Here is a 19,316-nt window from a genome sequence, read left to right on the forward strand (position 1 = left end):
GGGAGGCTGGAGCTGAGTGAGGGAGAGGTGAGGAGGGCTGACCAGAGCAGTAGGGCAGCACTGAGGGCAGAGGGGCAGGAGGTCAGGGCCCAAAGGGGGAGGAGAGACAGGGTGACCTGGGGACAGACAAGGTCCACGGAGGCCAGACCACAGCCTGTGCTGGAGAGGGTGCAGAGGTACATCCCAGAGTGGGGGGTGTACTCTGGGTTGGGGGGGGTGCAGCCTCAGGGGCCCTGGAAGCCTTAGTAAGGAGGTCTCCTGCTGACAAAGACCCCTGCCCATCCTGCCCTGCTCTGTAAAGGGGCCTGGGGTCTGTGAACACGCTCCCCTGAGCAGCACCCTGACAGCTCCTGACCACAGATGCTCTGGTGGGGATTTGAGGTGGGAAGGGCCTTTCAAAGAGGAAGTGTCCCTCCAGCTAACCTCGCTGTCTGCAAATCCCCCTCTTCAGGGGTCCAACCCTGGCTGGCACCCCTCCCCCATGGTTCTATGGCTCCTCAAGGGGTCCTTCCAAGGTGGGAGAACAGTGTGCTCCTGGGCCCAGCTCCCCACTCTTCCCTTGCCCCAGGAGGTGTGCAGAGCGTGTCCTGCAGCGGCTCTCATCTGCCATCACCCACAGTCTGCTTCTCCAGCCTGAGTCACCTCCTCTGTCCTCCCAGCTCTGCCACCCAAGGTGTGACCCAGTCTTCATTTTCTGTCTAGATGCTGCCTTTAGTGCATTTGAGGTGGTGTGATGGGAAATCACTGAAGGGATTAAGTGAGGCATGACTTTATTCAGTTCAGTCTTTAAAAGATTACTCCAGGCACCGAGCAGAGAATGGGGTGGGGAGGGGGCAGTTAGGAGATACAGGTAACCTGACAAAGGCATCCCTGGTGGCGGATGGTAAAGAATCCACCTGCAATGAAGGAGATTTGGGTTCAATCCCTGGGTCAGGAAGATCCCCTGGAGAAAGGAATGGCACCCACTCCAGTATTCTTGCCTGGACAATTCCATGGACAGGGGAGCCTGGCGGGCTTCAGCCCACGGGGTTGCAAAGAGTTGGACACGACTGAGTGACTAACAGTTTCACTTAGATGAATGTGATGTGTGTTGGGAGGGTAGCAGTGCAGATGAATGAAGAGGACACATTCCACAGAGGTTAGGACATGACACCCAGAGCCCTGGGAGATGAATCCCGTCAGGCCAGTTGTACAGAAGGAGAGCCTGAGGTTCAGAGACACCATCACTCCCTCAACATGGCCCACCCCAGAAACCTGGAAAGGGAAGCAGCCTCCAGTCCACACCTGGTGCCCACACACCTTCTCTCAAGGACACCTCCGCAGATGGTGACTCATTATTCTGAGGCTAAACTCTTACTATTTGAGACAAAATTGAAACAAAATGAGAAATGCAGAAAATTGCTGACACCACTGGCCTGGCGTCAACCACCATCTATCATTTTTAGTTTCCACATAACAGTCTCTGTGCACAGAATGCCGATGTTTGGATGTCGAGGAAGGTTTCCCTGCACAAAGGCCTGAGCAGGGGTGGGGGCGTTGGGGAGGGAATTCTGGGGACCCCCATCCCGGCAGGTGTCTCCCCAGGACGGTGGACAGTAGAACCTTGTTCTTGCTGGAGTTCCATACGTGTGGGTGGGAGACAAGACAGCCAGGGAAGTGGAAAGGGAGCAAATGCCCAGGGTCCCAGAGCTGCGCACCGTCCACCTCCACAGGGTCTAGGTTTGCACCAGGGGTGGGGTTTGGTCCTCTGCTCAGACCTGCTGCACGGAGGCTGTGGGAGCTCTGGACTGCACCCCACCGAAGAAAGGCCAGCACACCCACTGCCAGACCATTTGCACTCAAGGCAGGTTTGCTGTGGGCAAAGTGGGGAAGGTCCAGGTGGGAGGATGCGGGTGGGGCCATGCCGGAGGGGCGGGGCCCCCACTGTTCTCCTGTGTTGACCAGAGTTAGACAGAATGATGTCCACCTCCAAGGGCTCCATAGGTCTTATAACCCCTCTTTCACCGCTTCCATCTTCACCCTCTTTCTTGGACCACAGGACAAATGGGTTGAACTAATCACACCGCAGAGAGTCTGTGTCACTCATCTGCACGTGGGTTCCGTCCGGTTTTATTATTTCTTTATTCCCCTTTAGTCCATTCCTTTTCGCTCTTGCTGCTGCTCTGTGCTCAGTCATGTCTGACTCTTTGAGACCCGGTGGACTGTGGTCTGCCAGGTTCCTCTGTCCAGGGGATTCTCCAGGCAAGAACACTGGAGTGGGTAGCCATGCCCTCCTCCAGGGGATCTTCCCCACCCAGGAATCGAATCCGCGTCTTCTGTGTTTTCTGCATTGCTGGCGGATTCTTTACCACTGAGCCGCCTGAGAAACTCCTTCTCCTACTCTTAGGAAATCACGAAATTGTGTTTACTAGTATTTACTTTTTATTGAATTTTTATGTTATTTATATGAGTGTGTTTACCGAGGTTCTTTCTTAAGATTTCCCCCTTAGGGAATCCTTGAACTGCTCAAGTGTGTAATGTGTTCTTGTAAAATGTCCACTGCTGTTCTGTGGGAATATACGTTAAATATAAACTGATGGCCTTCTGTTATATATTTCATTCTGTTTACACCACTTTTTATTCTTACAAATAATTGTGTTTTGAGCAGATGCTCATGTTGCTAGGTGCACAGTGACTCCATTGTTTTTCTCAGCTGCATCGTGCTCGGGGGTGGGGGGGACCCACCACATTTCCTTCCATGTTCCCAGGAAGCCTCCGACTCCTGGCTGCTATGCAAGCTCAGAGAACATCCTGTTATGTGTCCCTCATGGGCTCATGTCAGCATCTCTCCAGGAACATGCTGGAGGACAGAGGACAGCAAGCCCTCTGCATCACCTCGTCTCCCCACAGACCACAGTGCCCTCCACACCTGCCAAGCAGAGACCCTGGTGGGGAGCAGTAGTTCACATCGCAGAAACCTCTTCTCTAAAGACACATGCAGGCCAGGCTCTCAAGTGCACGTCTAAACACAATGGTCCGCTTCAGAGGGGCAGGACCGGGACACACTCAAATTGTTCCAGGTACAATTGTCGCATTTTGCAAATAAATGGATGCCAGTTAAATTTCAATTTCAGGTAAATAACAGGTAATGTTTATTTTCAGTTTGGGGGTGTGGTCTAAACACAGTGGGGGGTCTGCTAGGAGGAGGATGAGCACGTGGATGGGGCACCCCTTGGGCTGCTCCCCTCGGCCCATGAATGCAACCCACCTGGGTGGGTGGGGTGGACCACAGTGACAGGAACACCGGAAGGAAAGGCACCTTAGATGCTCCGTGAAAACCTGCTGCATGTGTTTCCTGGAAGCTTCTCTGTGAGTGGAGAACGCGGCATGGCCACTAATTAAGGGGTGGGTGTGGCAGAGAAATGATGTTTTCAGTGTGGATGAATCGTTCTCAGGCACGTGTCTGTGAAGATGAGAAGCCAGCAGAGGGGAGGCAGGTGGAGGTGAGGAAGCGCAGGTCTCTGCAGGGCAGGAGGGAGGGGGCACGGGAGGGCTGAGCAGTTGGTCCACAGTCACCCGTGGGAACCTGTCACCTCATCAGACTCACAATCAGCTTTGGGCATTAGATGGAGCTACAGACGACCTCCCTAAATCCCACCCACCCCCACCCCACATGAGTTTCTCTGGCTCCCTTTTCTTGGGAATTAGTGAAGAAAACACTGTGTTCTCCAGAATATCTCAAGTCTCCCTCTTCCTGCCGAGATCAAGAGTGAAGGAGGAAGCGAGCCATGGGCTGGAGATTTGACAAGTTTAATGAAAGTCTTAAGTTCAGGCTCAGAGGGAACCATCCCCCGAGATCCCAGCTGCCCAGATTTCAAGGGGAAACAGCCCCAAGTCCTGTGGATCAGAACCATCCTTCAGATGAGAAGGAACCTATGTTTGACAGTGTTCACTCAGTTGACAGGCTCCTCTTCTGAATTCTTGTCTTGGAAATAAAGTGGTCTCTAGGGAACCTTTTGTGTCCTTGGTGATGGAATTACCTGGGTTGCTTTCAGTAATGCTGAAAACCATGTGGCAGTCACATAAGAAACTTCTAGAACCTTCCAGCTCTGCCCAGCCACTCGCTGGATGCAACTGAGGGAGTGACCCCAGTCAAGGCAACATGGGGCAGAAGAACCAGCAGCCAGGCCCTGCCTGAAATGCAACCACAGAATTGTGGGAGATAACAAATCAGTGATGCTCTAAGTGATGCTCAAATGGTTTGTTATACAAGGGAAAACTGAGGGAGAGAGAGTGGCACAGACTGGGAGATGTCTGGAGCTTAACCAGCTAGGAGGAGCTCCCAAAACAGCTGTCTGTGCCTCCCCAGACCCAGATCCCCTACTGTCAACTGAAGTTTTTAAATTATAGCTCGAGTGGATGCAACGAGCTCCTGGGCACTGCCACTTTGTCATGAGGGTCTTTATTCCCCTCCTGGCCGGTCACCCTTTGATTGCTATTCAGCTTTAATGAGTCCTCCTAACAGTGGGTGGTGACATGACGGAATTAATTCCTGACCTGACACTGATGGTTTCCATCTTTGATTCCTCGGATCCCCAGGACGCCTCCAGGCACGTTGGTGTCTTAATTCATCTTCGGTGGTTTAACAAAGGGATCACCCTGCATGGGAGCAGCTCCACGTCACACGTCCCACAGCACAGGCCTCACTGGGCCAGGCAGGACCAGAGTTCAGAGCTGCTTTCTAAGGGGCTGTCGTCAGGGCCTTTCTGTCTCTCCTCTCAGGTAGAAGCTGAGCAGCAGGTGTGATGCTGAGGCCCCACCTTCCAGCTCAGAGCTGTGGGTCACCTGCCTGTCGGTCCCCTTTCTTACCTGGGCCAGGTGTTCTCAGCACCGTGTTCTGAGCAATCTGTGGCTCATCAGTCTGAGAGAGCTCTGAAAATGTCCTCAGAATTTCCATGGAGCTCTGAGTTAAACGCACCCAGATGAAGACTGTGGCGTGTTCACAGGGCTCCCAGTCCTGCTTGGGAGAGACCAGTGGAAACAGACAGAGCGGACGAAGGTGTTCGTGGCCCCGTGGAGTGAGAATGTGTTAATGGCCTCACGTGGGAATAACCTCGCTCCTGTGAGCACTCCATCCCCACCTGCTCAACTGTGTCTGCTCATCTCCCACCTCTCTCACAACCAGTTCCCCCATCTCCTCACTGAGAACCCCCAGGAGGGCCCCCCACCACAGTCCTTGTCCAGGATGCCCAGCTGTCTGTATCTGGACAGGTGTGGGATTGGGTGTGAGACACTTGGAGGGAACATACAGGTGGGGGCTCTTTGAGGTGATCAAGGAACCTCAGGCAAAGCACCACCACCATCTGCTATAGGGTCTGCCCATCAGTCTGGGGATCCACGAATGTTTAAATCGCCCAGTGATAGTCCCACAATGCCCTCAACTACAAAAAGAATGATGGACTTCACCCACTGTTTATTCAGTGCTGTGAATATTTGGTTGCACAAGACACCAGCTGCAAAGATGATCCTGGGACTGGTGAGCTGATGCTGCCCATGAGGATGACACATTGACACCCCTGACCCCCAGCTCAGCTCTGAGTACTCAAGGGCGGGGGGACACAAGACCCTGATGTGTGTCCAGGGCCCCCACACTGAGTAAGAGGCTGATTTCCTCAGTGAGTCATTCTTGCTGAGGGGGTCAAGTGCAGCTCATTAATGTCAGTGATATGAAGAGGGTTGATAAAAACAAAACAATTTCAACTACGCTGCCCTCTTCTTAGCAGGCTTTCTCAGGGTTCCTTATCCCAGGGCTACTGTATGTGTCATCAGCCTTGGTTTCATAACTGAATTTCTATTATGACATTTTTTGAGGATTCAAGTAGCAACAGATATTCACACACTGTCCTTGTGTATAATCCTAATACTTTATTGGAATGTCAGCTTCACAAAGCTTGTTTCTTGAGAAACGTCAAAATGGGAACTCTTCTTCAATTTACAATTTTAGCCTTTTAAATTTTTCCTTTCTTGTTACATACAGGAACTTTGTCTTTCAAGTAAGGTTGACATGGTAAGATATGTCACCATTTAGGTGGTTTTTTTTTTTTTTATCATTGGCAGCATCAGAAGATATGTTTTTTTTTCCTCTGTTCTCCTCTCTTTCAGCCCATCACAGGTCCTAAAAGGCTTCACAGATTTCAGATCTGCTGTGTTTTTTTCACATAATCCCCTTCGGCCTCCTTGGATTCTCCTTTAAAATAACCCCACACTTCCCTGGGAGGGGTTGTCATAGATAAGGTGTGCAGAGCCTGGAATCAGCCAGGGTGAAGCCCTGTCCCCACCCTAAACCAGCTGCACAGCCTTGATGAAGTCACTTAAATCTCTCAGCTTCAGTCTCCTCATCTGTCAACTTGGAATTATGATAGGATACAACACTTAGAATAAGATGCCAATATATATACTAAGTTTAGCACCGAGTCTGAAAGATTATAAGCACTCAATACATGCTAATTGTCATTATTATTACTCTTTTAATTGCTATACTTTCCTCCTTTATAGTCTCTGTTCTCTCAGGAGGCATTGTCCTTCTAGAAGATTTCTATACCAGCCACTGGTTATCTATAAAGATCTAAAACAGTTGAAGGTTAGTCAGAGTTGAAAGAAATGGAGAGAGACATGGAGAATTCTTGCTGAAAAATAATAATCACCATGTATCAGGCCCCTATTATGTGCCAAACAACTGCTAAGGTACAACTATGATCAGATATATCATCATCACAATATCCCTGGAGAAGGCAATGGCAACCCGCTCCAGTACTCTTGCCTGGAAAATCCCATGGATTGAGGAACCTGGTAGGCTGCAGTCCATCGGGTCGCTAAGAGTCAGACACAACTGAATGATTTCACTTTCACTCTTCACTTTCATGCATTGGAGAAGGAAATGGCAACTCACTCCAGTGTTCTTGCCTGGAGAATCCCAGGGATGGGGGAGTCTGGTGGGCTGCCTTCTATGGGGTCGCATAGAGTTGGACATGACTGAAGCGACTTAGCAGCAGCACAGTATCCCAATGAGACATGTGCTGTCATCTCCATTTTACAGATGAAGAAAACAAGGCTCAGAGAGGTTTAGTTACCTACCCATGGTCTGCAGCTAAGAAGCTGTAGAGTCACCTCTTTCATAAATGACATTATTTTCCATCTCACCACGGTCCTTATTCCTGTCGTGGCAGCTGTCACTATCTAAAATCGTCTTGGCTTTCTTCTCATTGTATTGTTTACTGTCTGTTTCCTAAGAGGGCAGGGACCTTGTCATCCTCGACCACCATTATCTGCAGTGTCAAGGACATAGAGAATGAAACTCCTGAGTCATGAAGGAACTGATGGAGGAAAACACCTTTCAAGAGTCTGATGGAGAAGCCCTGCTGCATTTTCCTCCTGCAGTGGGACGCTTCCCTCCTCCTCACAGGACTAAGGGGAGGCAGCTGCTCCCAAGTCTGCCCCCAAGTCAGGAGGCTGAGGAACGGGTCAGGACCTCACCTGAGATTTCCCCAACCCAACGCCTCTCCTCCCAGTCCAACTGTCTCTCTTCCTCCTCATATCTCCATCTGTCCTGTTTCTCCCATCTCCTCCCAGTTCAGCTACTCCCAGGGCACGGGTAAGCAGCCCCTTGACCCACACTGAGGTGACTGAACATTCCCCCTGAACCCACCTTCCAGACTCAAAATGGTGCCAGACCCAGAACAATCTCCTCAGCCCTGGGAAAACCCTATTTCTTGGTTAAGGAAAAAGTTTTTGTTCCTCTAGGGCTCTTAAGCAAATTTGACATTTGTTACACTGCACATAACCATTTCTCCCAAAGCACGCTCAGATGACACAGATTTCTAAGCTATGAACTCAAGTGTGTAAAATAACTTGATTCTTTTATAGCTAAATATAGTTTGTCTCTGGAGCCCTCTCTCTGCCAAATGGTAAAACACAATAGATTCCCTTCCAGGAGAAAGGCTTCAATTCAGAGTTGTAGACACTTTTTCTAGACAACTGAGGATTTTCTCCCTCCCACCCTAGGTGCCTCTAAGTTACTGCTTCACATGTGGTCAGAGTGGAACCCTGAGTAGTCACCTCTCATGCTTCTGACCAAGCACATCTATTACTGAACTCAGGTTTGGCTGCTCATACCTAAAGGGTCTAATACTGAGAGACTAGGGTTGGGTAAAAGAAAAGGTGGCTTTATTTAGGAGGCTGGCAACCCTGAGAGAAGGTGGACTCATGTCCCAAAGAACCAATTTCCCACCTTAGTTTCTGCTCGAGAATTACACAAGGGAAAAAGGAAAGGGCTGTGTGCAGGAGATAGAGTTAAATTTCTATTTTCAGAGGTAATGGACTCCATCACATGGTTTCAAGTAGTGTCATGTCTCACTTATGATTGGAACATTAACTGAGCCATAAATCTCTGAGTCATTAGCCTTTCAGCTTTCAACTGGTCTGGGGTCTTTGTGCATGTGGGGAGTAAACAGTTAACTTCTCCCACTTGGTGGGGGTTTAAATATCTGCAAAACAGCTCAAAGGTTGTGCTCAGAGTATTATCTATAGTCCTGGAGGAAGAACTAACAGTTCTTGAGTTTGTTTACTGGCTAAACTATTACTATTATTACCAATTTGCCTTGCTTGTTTTCCTTTTGATCTGCATTTTCTCACTTCTTTGATTGAATTTATTCTACAGACAAGAGGCAGGTGGAGGACGTGGTGGAGGGGGATGGGTCTGTCCTGGGAGGGGCCCTGTAGCCTCCTGCTCAGTCACACTTCCTCACTCAGAAGCTGTTTCTACCAGGCTTTGAGTGCCTGGAGCCACGTTCTCGGAGGCAGCACAGCTATCTTGGTGCCCTGTCTGTTCCTTTGCTGTAGGTCTTTGCATTCTATGGGGCATGGGTGCACCATGCTCTTCTCTGCATGTTGGGATATGAGAAACCAAAGGATCTCTCCTGGGTCCCCTCTGCCCTGAGGCCCCACCAGCCACCTCTTCTCTCCATGCCCTCAGCCTGCTTGTGTGGAGTCGCATGAGGTCACTGCTTCCAGAATCCCAGGCAGGAAGCAAATCCAAGTCCCCTCTGTGTTCAGAGTCCAAATTTAACAGGGGTGCCTGTCACTCTCCATTTCAGAACCGACTTTGTGGAGGTGTTGGGTACAAGGCCCCTTCTCGTGCCTCTCATCTTTCTTCTGATTTATTCTCTTCCCCAACCCAGAGATAATCTTGACCTATTTGGGCTGAGAAGCAACTGACTCTGAAGGTATTGTGCCAAGTTTCTCTGTAGTACAACAGGATGGTGACTTGAGAACAACCTCTTAAACACAGTAACATTCTTCCTTTGTTCTCTATTTCTCCGATAAGACTTCCCCTGGAGCAGAAGCCTCCAGGACAGTGACACAGTGTGGGGGCTGGGGAGTGGTTGGGAGTGGAGGCGGGGAGGTTAAGGGAGAAGACAAAGGCAAAAATACATCAGTCATTTCTTCACAGTATTATGCTGCCACTGGGATATCAGTGACCTTCCCCTTGTGGAATTACCAGCCCTGGAGACTGCTTTGGCATGACCCAGCACCTGACCTGAGTCTGAGTTGCCCACCCCCTCAGACCCCATCTCAGAGGGTACCTAGATGTACAGTAGATGAGGAACTGCCTGGCAGCATCCAGAGTCTAGTCACAGAGTCCCCAGGCCTGCTCATACTACCCAAGGCAGTCTATAGATTTAATGTTAGCCCTATCAAAAGACCAAGGGCATTTTCCATAGATCTGGAATGAATAATTTTTAAATTTGTGGAAACACAGAAAGTCTCCTGAGAGCCAAGACAATCTTATGGAAGAATAATAGAACTAGAGGAATCATGCTCCCTGACTTCAGACTATACTAAAAAGCTACAATAATCAAAAAAGTATAGTAATGGCCAAAACAAATAGACACATATATCACTGGAACAGAACAGAGAGCCTAGAAATAAACTCATAAACTGTCAGTTAACCTATGAAAAATGAGGCAAGACTATGCAATGGAGAAATAGTCTTTTTAATAAATTGTGCTAGGAAAAAAGAGCAGCTAGCTACATGTAAATGAAATTAATCATTCTCTAACACCATATACAAAAATAAACTCAAAGTGGACCAAGATCTCCAGGGGCACCATTGAAATCCTGAGCGATGTGCAGCTGATTAAGACCGGAGACAAGGTGGGCGCCAGCGAAGCCACACTGCTGAACATGCTGAACATCTCCCCCTTCTCCTTCGGGCTGGTCATCCAGCAGGTGTTTGACAATGGCAGCATCTACAACCCTGAAGTGCTTGACATCACAGAGGAAACTCTGCATTCCCGCTTCCTGGAGGGTGTCCGCAATGTTGCCAGCGTATGCCTGCAGATTGGTTACCCGACTGTTGCATCTGTACCCCATTCTATCATCAATGGGTACAAGCAGGTCCTGGCCTTGTCTGTGGAGACTGATTACACCTTCCCGCTTGCTGAAAAGGTCAAGGCCTTCTTGGCTGATCCATCTGCATTTGTGGCTGCTGCCCCCGTGGCTGCTGCCACCACTGCTGCCCCTGCTGCCGCCACCGCAGCCCCAGCCAAGGTTGAAGCAAAGGAAGAGTCAGAAGAGTCGGACGAGGATATGGGATTCGGTCTCTTTGACTGATCACCAGAAAGCAGCCAACTGGGCCAGCATTATTTGTGAAATGAGAAAATAAAGGCTTACTTCTCTTAAAAAAAAAAAAAAAGAATCTAAATGTAAGACTGGAAATCATAAAATTCCTCGAAGAAAGTATGGACGTAAAGTGCAGCAATATTGTTTCAGATCTGTCTCCTAAGGCAAAGGAAACAAAAGCAAAAATAAACAAGTGAGACCTAATTAAACTTAAAAACAAAGGAAGCCATTGACACAATGAAAAGACAACCCATTAAAGGGGAGAAAATAATTGCAAATGATATGACCGATAAGGAATCAATAGACAAAATATATATACACTACTCAATATCTAAAAACCAAACAGCCCAATTAAAAATGGGGAGACACCAGGATAGATACTTTTCTAAAGAAGACATACAGATGGCCAACAGGCACGTGAAAAAATGCTCAACACCACTAGTCATCAGAGAAATGTAAATCAAAGCCACAGTGAAATATCACCTCATATCTGTCAAAACGACTGTCAGCAAAAATCAACACAAGTGACAAATGTTGGCAAAGATGTGGAGAAAAGGGAACCCTTGTGCACTGTTGGTGGGAATGTAAATTGATAAAGCCACTGTGGAGAACAGCTGGAGGCCCCTTGGAAAACTAAAAATAGAACTACCATAGGATCCAAAATTGCACTCCTGGGCATACACCCAAGGAAAATGAAAACACTAATTTGAAAAGATACATGCACACCCAAGGCTCTTAGCTGCACTATTTACCATAGCCAAGATACCAAAGCAACCTAACTAACAACAGATGAATGGATTAAAAAGTTGATTATAAAGTGATATATATGCAAATGTATATGTGTGTGTGTGTGTGTGTGTTTGTGTATACATGTGAAAAGTGAAAGTGAAGTCGCTCAGTCATGTCCGACTCTTCGTGATCCCATGGACTGTAGCCTACCAGGCTCCTCCGTCCATGGGATTTTCCAGGCAAGAGTACTGGAGTGGGGTGTCATTGCCTGCTCAGATATGTATACATACATAAAAAGAATTAAATTTTGCCATTTGCAGCAATATGGATGGACTTGGAGGGTATTATGCTTAGGGAAATAAGTCAGAGAATGACAATGTTGTTTGTTGTTTTAGTTGCTAAGCCGTGCCCAACTCTTTTGTGATCACATGGACAGTAGCTTATCAGGCCCCTCTGTCCATGGGATTTCCCAGGCAAGAATACTGGCGTGGGTTGCTGTTTCCTCCTCCAGGGGAATCTTCCCATCCCAGGGATTGAATCCCTGTCTCCTGCACTGCAGGTGGACTCCTTAGTGCTGAGCCAACAGAGAAGCAGGACAAATGCTGTGTGTTATCACTTAAATGTGGAATCTAAAACAGAGAAACAAAGTAGTGAGTACAACGCAAAAGAAACAGATTCACAAGCATAGAGAACGAATTAGTGGAAACTAGGAGGGAACGGGGGAGGGGCAAAGTAGGGATGGGGATCAAGAGATACAAACTACTATGTACAAATAAATAGTTAGAAGGATACTGAACAGCACAGGGAATGTTTTATAACTATAAATGGAGTATACCCACATCCCAGAATTTTAGAAATAAAAATTATGAATCAATTTTTAATTGATTGTCTTGGCCCTCCAGGTTAGCATGGTCGTGCTCTATGCCTGAAACATATAATATTGTAAATACAGTATAGCTGAAACATATAATGTAAATCAACTATAATTCAATAAAAAATTTAAAAGTAAAATTAAAAATAAATTAGCATAATAAATGGCAAGGCTAAAGAAATACATAAAAATGAATGAGGGAGAACTTGAGTGATTTCAGCTGGGTGATCACAGACAAGGTTAGGAAGAGAACCCAAACAGACGATTTCAAACAAACAGAATTTTAAATCCATGAGAACCATAAGTAATTGGATGACACAGATTGAAAATTTTAAGACAAAGAGATGACAGCCAGTTCCATATAGAAGCAAATTGCTTTTTAAAACATTTATGTCATGGCAGCCAGGAGAGCCCACAAGGAATGTTTGATGATATTTTAAGTAGTTTGGGGGCCGCTATAGTCTCCTTAACAGTCATTGCTTTTATTATTTGTCACAATCACAAGCCATTTAATGCATTTCACAAGATCCATGTGTCAACTGTCCTCTCTCTCAATGTAAATCCAAACACACTGTCGCCTTGAACAGTCCTTCACTTCCATGATCTCTGACACCACCTGGTGAAGCTTCCTGTGGAGCAGACAGGATTCTGTGCCTAAATACTCACAGAGTTCTAATCTGCCAGACATGGGACCCCTCTTCTTGACATGCCCCAGACCCAGGGAAGTTGCCCTTGGAAAGGAGTATTGCGATGCAGAACTAGTCTGACTCTTGTCCTGCTCAGACATTTAAAAATGAGCATTCCCTGTATCTGCACACTCACAAGTCAATACTCACTACTATGTAAGGTCAGATCTCTGTTTGTGGGTGATTTATGGGCACAATAGCCTCTAGCTTGCTTTTCACTTCTAGGAACAATTGTCCATCTATGTGTCAGATGAAACTGTCGCAATGATACAGCCCAGGAATACAATAACGTTTTTTCACACTCAGGCATCTGTTTCATCTTTCTGAACAAGCGTCAGCATTTATGCTGCAGACATCTGACTCCATCCTTGAGAGGCAGCTCCTGAAAAGGCCCCAGGAAGCCCAGATACATGGACATGCCTGCATGCTAAGTCGCTTCAGTTGTGTCAGACTCCATGACACTATGGACTGTAGCCCACCAGGCTCCTCTCTTTATGGGATTCTCCAGGCAAGAAAACTGGAGTGAGCTGCCATACTCTCCTCCAGGGGATCTTCCCAACCCCGGGATTGAAGCCACATCTCTTATGTCTCCTGCATTGGCAGGCGGGTTCTTTACCACTAGCGATACACAGACACCTGTGTCCAAATCAGGGATGATGATCCAGAAAGTAAACACCCAGGCTCACTTCCAAGTGTGCATTTCAGGAATACCACTCATGTAGTACATCACCCTACCATTTGAAGGGAGAAGAGAAATTGCAGCCTGAGAGCCAGTAACTTCTGGTCTTTTCTTTGGAAAGATAAGAATAGAGAGAAGGACAAGTGTCAGGCTGACTCACACATTGCTGACAAGCACCCAGTGATCTCCCAGGAGCCCCAGCTGCTGGGCCCAGGATGAAGGCACTTCAGGCTGGACCACCTGAGCTTTCTGGGGTGCAGACTTCCAGGGAGGGTCCAAGGACCACCAGGCTGGGGCAGATCAGCTCAGGTGGTGGTTTTTTCATCTCTCTGAAGTAAGGAAGATGCTAGAAGGCTCCAGACAGTCTCTTCCTGCATCTAGGTCCCCTGGGTGTGCCATGTGACAACTGTTGCTTCCACAAGCTCCAGGATGCAGTGAATCCTGGGGTGACCTGTGGCTCTGTAGCCGTTTCTGACAGAAGCACAGAGTGTCTCGTGGGGCAGATGTAGGGGCACCTCCCCTTGGGCAGGTCCTGCAGCGTTGAGTTAACATGGAACTCATTTCCCTGGGGCTTCCTAAAACAGCATGTGCTTTCCCACCTGCCAAACTCTCCTTCAAGTTGACGGCTCCTAGCAGAGGTGGTGAACCAAAAGCTGTACCACATGGGTGGTATCATCAAAGGAACCTTTGTCTCTCCTTAAGGGATCTTGGGGGCTTCTCTGGTGTCTCAGACGGTTAAGAATCCATCTGCCATATAAGAGACCTGGGTTCAATCCCTGAGTTGGGAAGATCCCCTGGAGGAGAACAAGGCTACCCACTCCAGTATTCTTGCCTGGAGAATCCCATGGACAGAGAAGCCTGGTGTTGCATGGAGTCATAAAGAGTCAGACACAACTGAGCAACTAACAATGTCACATTTGCTACAAAATCCTCTCATTCTCCAGCAAAATTTAACCACATTCATTCTAGGCCTACATTTATTCTCTTCCCTCTCCTAGAATTCTGTTCCCTCCTCTTTTCTCACTCTGTTATTCTGCATGGATAACTTTTACTAATAAAAATAAGTCTCAATTCAGGCATCATCTGCTATGTGAAGCATTTATTGAGCTGGGATAGAAGCCCTTTTTCTCTCACCAGGTGCTTCTCTGCACAATCCCTTCCTTCCTTCTTTCATTAAACATCTATTGGGCGCCCACTCAGTGCCTGGCACTGGGGATACAAAGGTGACGGGGCATGGTTCTTGCCTTTGAGGAGCTCCCAATTAACCTGTTCTATGAGCATCTCACAGTGGACACATGAGCCCACCCTCATGTCCATGTTCGTTTATCCATATGTGGCCACCTGACTGAGGCCAAGCCAATTGGAATCTTTCCCACCGATTTTCCAATTTGAGATCACCTCCAGTGGCTGAGGCTCCCTGACAAGAGACCCTAGGAGTATGCACCCTGTGTTTCCTCATACCTGGAGAAGTTGATTCCCTGTGGGAAAGAAAAAGGTCAGTCCAGGAGTGCAGGGGACCCAGGGATGTTGAATCATCTGGTTCCTGCCGCTCTAGAAGCTCACGCCGTCTGCCTCCTGCTGTGTTGTTGGCACACCTGAGTCAGGTAGGGTCCACATGGGACCAAATGGTACACACACTGTGGATGACTGAACAAAGCTTTGTCTCGAGTTATCCTCAGAGGTGTGGGTAGCTGAAGGGGATGCACAGGGATGCTGAAGAACCCCGGGGACTAGCAAGAGTAGGAAGTCTATTCCTGGGATTGTTTGAATGACAAAGCGAGGAAGCAGGACTTCTGGAAGCCAGGGGGAGCTGTTTCCAAGGGAAATCGTCCATGAGCAGGGTCTGTGTCCTTAGAGAAGTTCAAAAAGGTTCCCTGACAGATCAGGGCAGGGCAGGGTGAAGGGTGGAACTTGGGGGACACACAGAACAACTAACTCAGAGCCCTTCCTCGTTCTCCTTGACCAACAAACACCCCCCTGACCTCTGGCATTTAGAATTGCTTCTGTTGCCTTAAACTAGAAGTTATGACAATTCACTCTATTTCCATCACTATCTCTCTATTGAACTACAATCTTCTCAAGGCCACACCTAGCCCAGGATCTGGTATACAGTAGGTACTCAACAACATTTATTGAATGGCTAGTGGGATGGACACTAAAGTCTAAGGCAATGGCTACAGGATCCTCACTGATGCAATCCTCATAGGTGCTCCATGAAGATGCTACTCTGATAACCATTTGCCTGGTTGAATCACCAGTCCTTAGATGAAAAAGCATCACTTGATCTTTCAAAGTTTTGTTACAACAGAGCTAGGAAGAAGCTGGGGAAGCCATCACAGAGCTTCTTTTATAGAGGCTACTCCCACTCCAGTACTGTTGCCTGGAAAATCCCATGGACGGAGGAGCATGGTAGGCTACAGTCCATGGGGTCACAAAGAGTCGGACACAACTGAGCGACTCCACCACCACCATACTGCCTAGCGGCACACTGGGCTCTCAGTGTCATTCAATTGGTGCTTTAAAGGAAAGAATAAAAGGTCACGAGTGACTTCCTCAAGCCATTGGGAAGCCATATGCTCCTCCCAGAATTAACACCCAGCTATGACCTCAGAAGGGCAGTGGGTCACCCACGCAGCTCCCAGTTTTTCTTCAGGAGCATCATGACCCAGAGTCATCTCATCCCATGGTCCCTCTCCATCACTAACCAGGCTAGATCTCTAGGTGTGAGCCAACCTCAGGCCCTGGACATCAGCCACATACTTGGATGGAGGACAAACCTACCCACTTGAATATAGGCCAGCTGCTCCTAATGCTGCTGGGTTTCGTGCCTGTGCCACTTGGGAACTCTCTGAGGAGCTGGAAATGGAGAGACCAACCCATGCAGCTTCAGGGTAAAAGCTGGGAGAAATGCCAAGAACCCATGAACAGGTGGCCCTGATGCTCAGGAGAGTTGACAACTCTGTCACCAAGGGAGTATTGATTGTTCTCAATTCGACTCTCAGCTCATCAAGGTGTCTGGAGATCCCAGCCTAATCCTCCCAGGCAATTCCCCTAATAGTAATTGTGTTTGCCGTGGAAGACTCTCCAAGCTTGGACAGTCTGCGACGCAGTCTCACACACCTCCTTGCAGGGTCAATGATAGCTTCTAACCCATGCTCTGACTCAGGAGGTATGCTTCTGAAGAGAAACAAATATGATTGAGCCCCAGCAGATTTCAGTGGGAACCCGCATGGGTTCCTGTTTTTGTCCATTAAGCAAGATGGTTTGCGCTCATCACAGGATGCAAAGCTGAGCTCGACTCAGGACTGATTCCAAGAGCTGCTGAGGGTTGGGCTTCTCCTTGTAAAGGCATGTGATTAACACAATGGTCCCAAAGCCACAAATACTGGGACTGCATCCCGCATCATGCTTTCCTCTGGATTGCAAGCTGCCACAGGCAGCAGTGGCCCCAGAGGAGGAAATGTGTATGGGCTCCATCCCAGGATGGCTTTGTGGCTACAGGAAGACAAGCTGCTTTTCCAGGACTGAGAGAGAAAGAGAAAGGGAGAGAGAATGAATAAATGAATGAATACAGAGTCTGTGCACACAGCCAAGCCTCTAACTTTCAAATATGTGCCTGCTAAGTCACTTCAGTCATGTCTGACTCTTTGTGACCCTAGGGACTGTAACCTGCCAGGCTCCTCTGTCCATGGGATCTCCAAGCAAGAAGACTGGAGTGGGTTGCCGTGCCCTCCTCCAGGGGATCTTCCCCACCGAGGATTGAACCCGCCTCTCTTATGTCTCCTGCATTGGCAGGTGGGTTCTTTACCACTAGCGCCACCTGGGAAGCCCCCACTTTTCAAATACATTGGAATATAAACCATTTTTCATTTGGACCAAATTTCCCTATGCTATGTCTCCCTCAGAAAACATTCCATGAGTTCATTATTAGAGAGCCCAGCATCTGGGTTTCACCCTTGCCAGGGTGGTCTTAGGGATCCATATTTCCTCTGGCCTCAGTTCCCCCATGTCTTCCTGAGGGACAGAGTCCTGGCCATCACCCTCCCCAAGGAAGCACCAGGAAAGGTGACGTTGGATGCCCATCAGCCCAGACATGGATGCACCCCGAGCTTTGTCTGGGAACTGAAACACAAAGTCCTTTTGTGCTCCTAGGAACACATCTCTGGGTCCTTTTTCTCCATTTGGCCAATAACAGGGTGGAGATCCCTCTCTTTTCAAGGACCAAAATGTCTTGAGGTTCCTGTACCTACCAAAAAGCAGCCTTTCTTACTCAACTGTTACCAGTTGAGAACTGGTAAGCCAACCAACTGGTTTGCTGTTGGGAACCCAGTAAGCAAGATACCCAGGTTATTTTTCCAAAGGGCTTTGTGGGTCCATAGAGTCCACCTTTGTTCTTTAAAGTTGTCTGGCAGATGGATGGATAAAGAAGTTGTGGGGCATGTATACACTGAAGTATTTCTCAGCCATAAAAAGGAATGAATTTGAGAGAACAAGATAGCAGAGGAGTATGTGGATGTGGAGTACATCTCTCTCTGTGGATACATCAGGAATACACCTTCAGACACTTCAGAAGTGCATGCAGAACACCAGCTGAGAGTGGACAGGAGTACCTGACCAGCAGAAAAGAATATATAGACCCACACAAAACTCAGTAGGATGAAGGAACTAGGGGGAAAAACAGGAGTGTTTGTAGGACTGGACCTGCCCTTGGCAGGTAGGGGAATGGAAGTAGGGGTCCGATCCCCACATGAGGGCAATTATCTGAGTCAGAGGAGAAACATTTAAGGCTGAGAATGAAACAGCCGATCTTTGGCAGCCTAAATGGAATGAGAATCAGACAGTGCTTGCCACAGCCATACATACCCTGGACAGGGATGTAGATCCCCTGGAAGGTGCAGTGGCTGGGAGCTGGAGTTTAGGGGTTGTGGAGCAATCACAGGGCAAGGGCTGCTGTTGACCGCAGAGAGACAGATGGAGGGGATGTGAGGGAGGAGACTGTGGTGGGAAATGCCTGTAGAGGAAAGCCGGACAGCCATGGAAGCAAACAATACGGCTGAGTCACGCGTAGGGGGTGGAGCCATCACCGTAGCCTCGCCCCACAGGCAGCATTGGCAACTGAACAATAGAGAGGCTGGCCCATCAAATGCCTGATGCATTGGACTACAGAGTAGGACCCCAGCCGGGTTGGGGGGCGGGGGGGGGCCTCTATGTGCCTGATGCGCCAGACAACAGAGAAGGACCTCGGGCAAGGGAACCCTCTTAAGTGCCTGAATGGGCGGAGCTACGGAGAAAGACGGGCCAAAGAGGCTTTCTGATCGCCAGCTACTAGAGGCTCAGAAAAAGACTGGTAGGGCTATAACTCTTGCCACAGAGGCAGTCTGTGTCCCTGCACACTTGGCACCGCCAGGGTGCCCGCAAGTCAAGCAGCTGTGCCACCTACATGCTCAACTCTCACTGAGGCAGAGCTGCCACAGGCAAAAAAGTCTTGCCTCTGTGCATGCAGGGTCGCTTCCGATGTGTCCGACTCTTTGCATGCCTGTTAGACTGTGGCCTGCCAGGCTTCTCTGTCAGGGAAGGGGGTTCTCCAGTTAAGAATACTGGAGTGTATTGGCCAATACTGAGTGCCATACCTTTCTAGAGCACTGTATTTCCTGCTGCCCCAGCCACCAACTCCCCTGAGTACCTGGTGCTG

The sequence above is a fragment of the Odocoileus virginianus genome, chromosome 12 (genome assembly GCF_023699985.2).
Source record: "Odocoileus virginianus isolate 20LAN1187 ecotype Illinois chromosome 12, Ovbor_1.2, whole genome shotgun sequence".
Classification (NCBI taxonomy): Eukaryota; Metazoa; Chordata; class Mammalia; order Artiodactyla; family Cervidae; genus Odocoileus; species Odocoileus virginianus.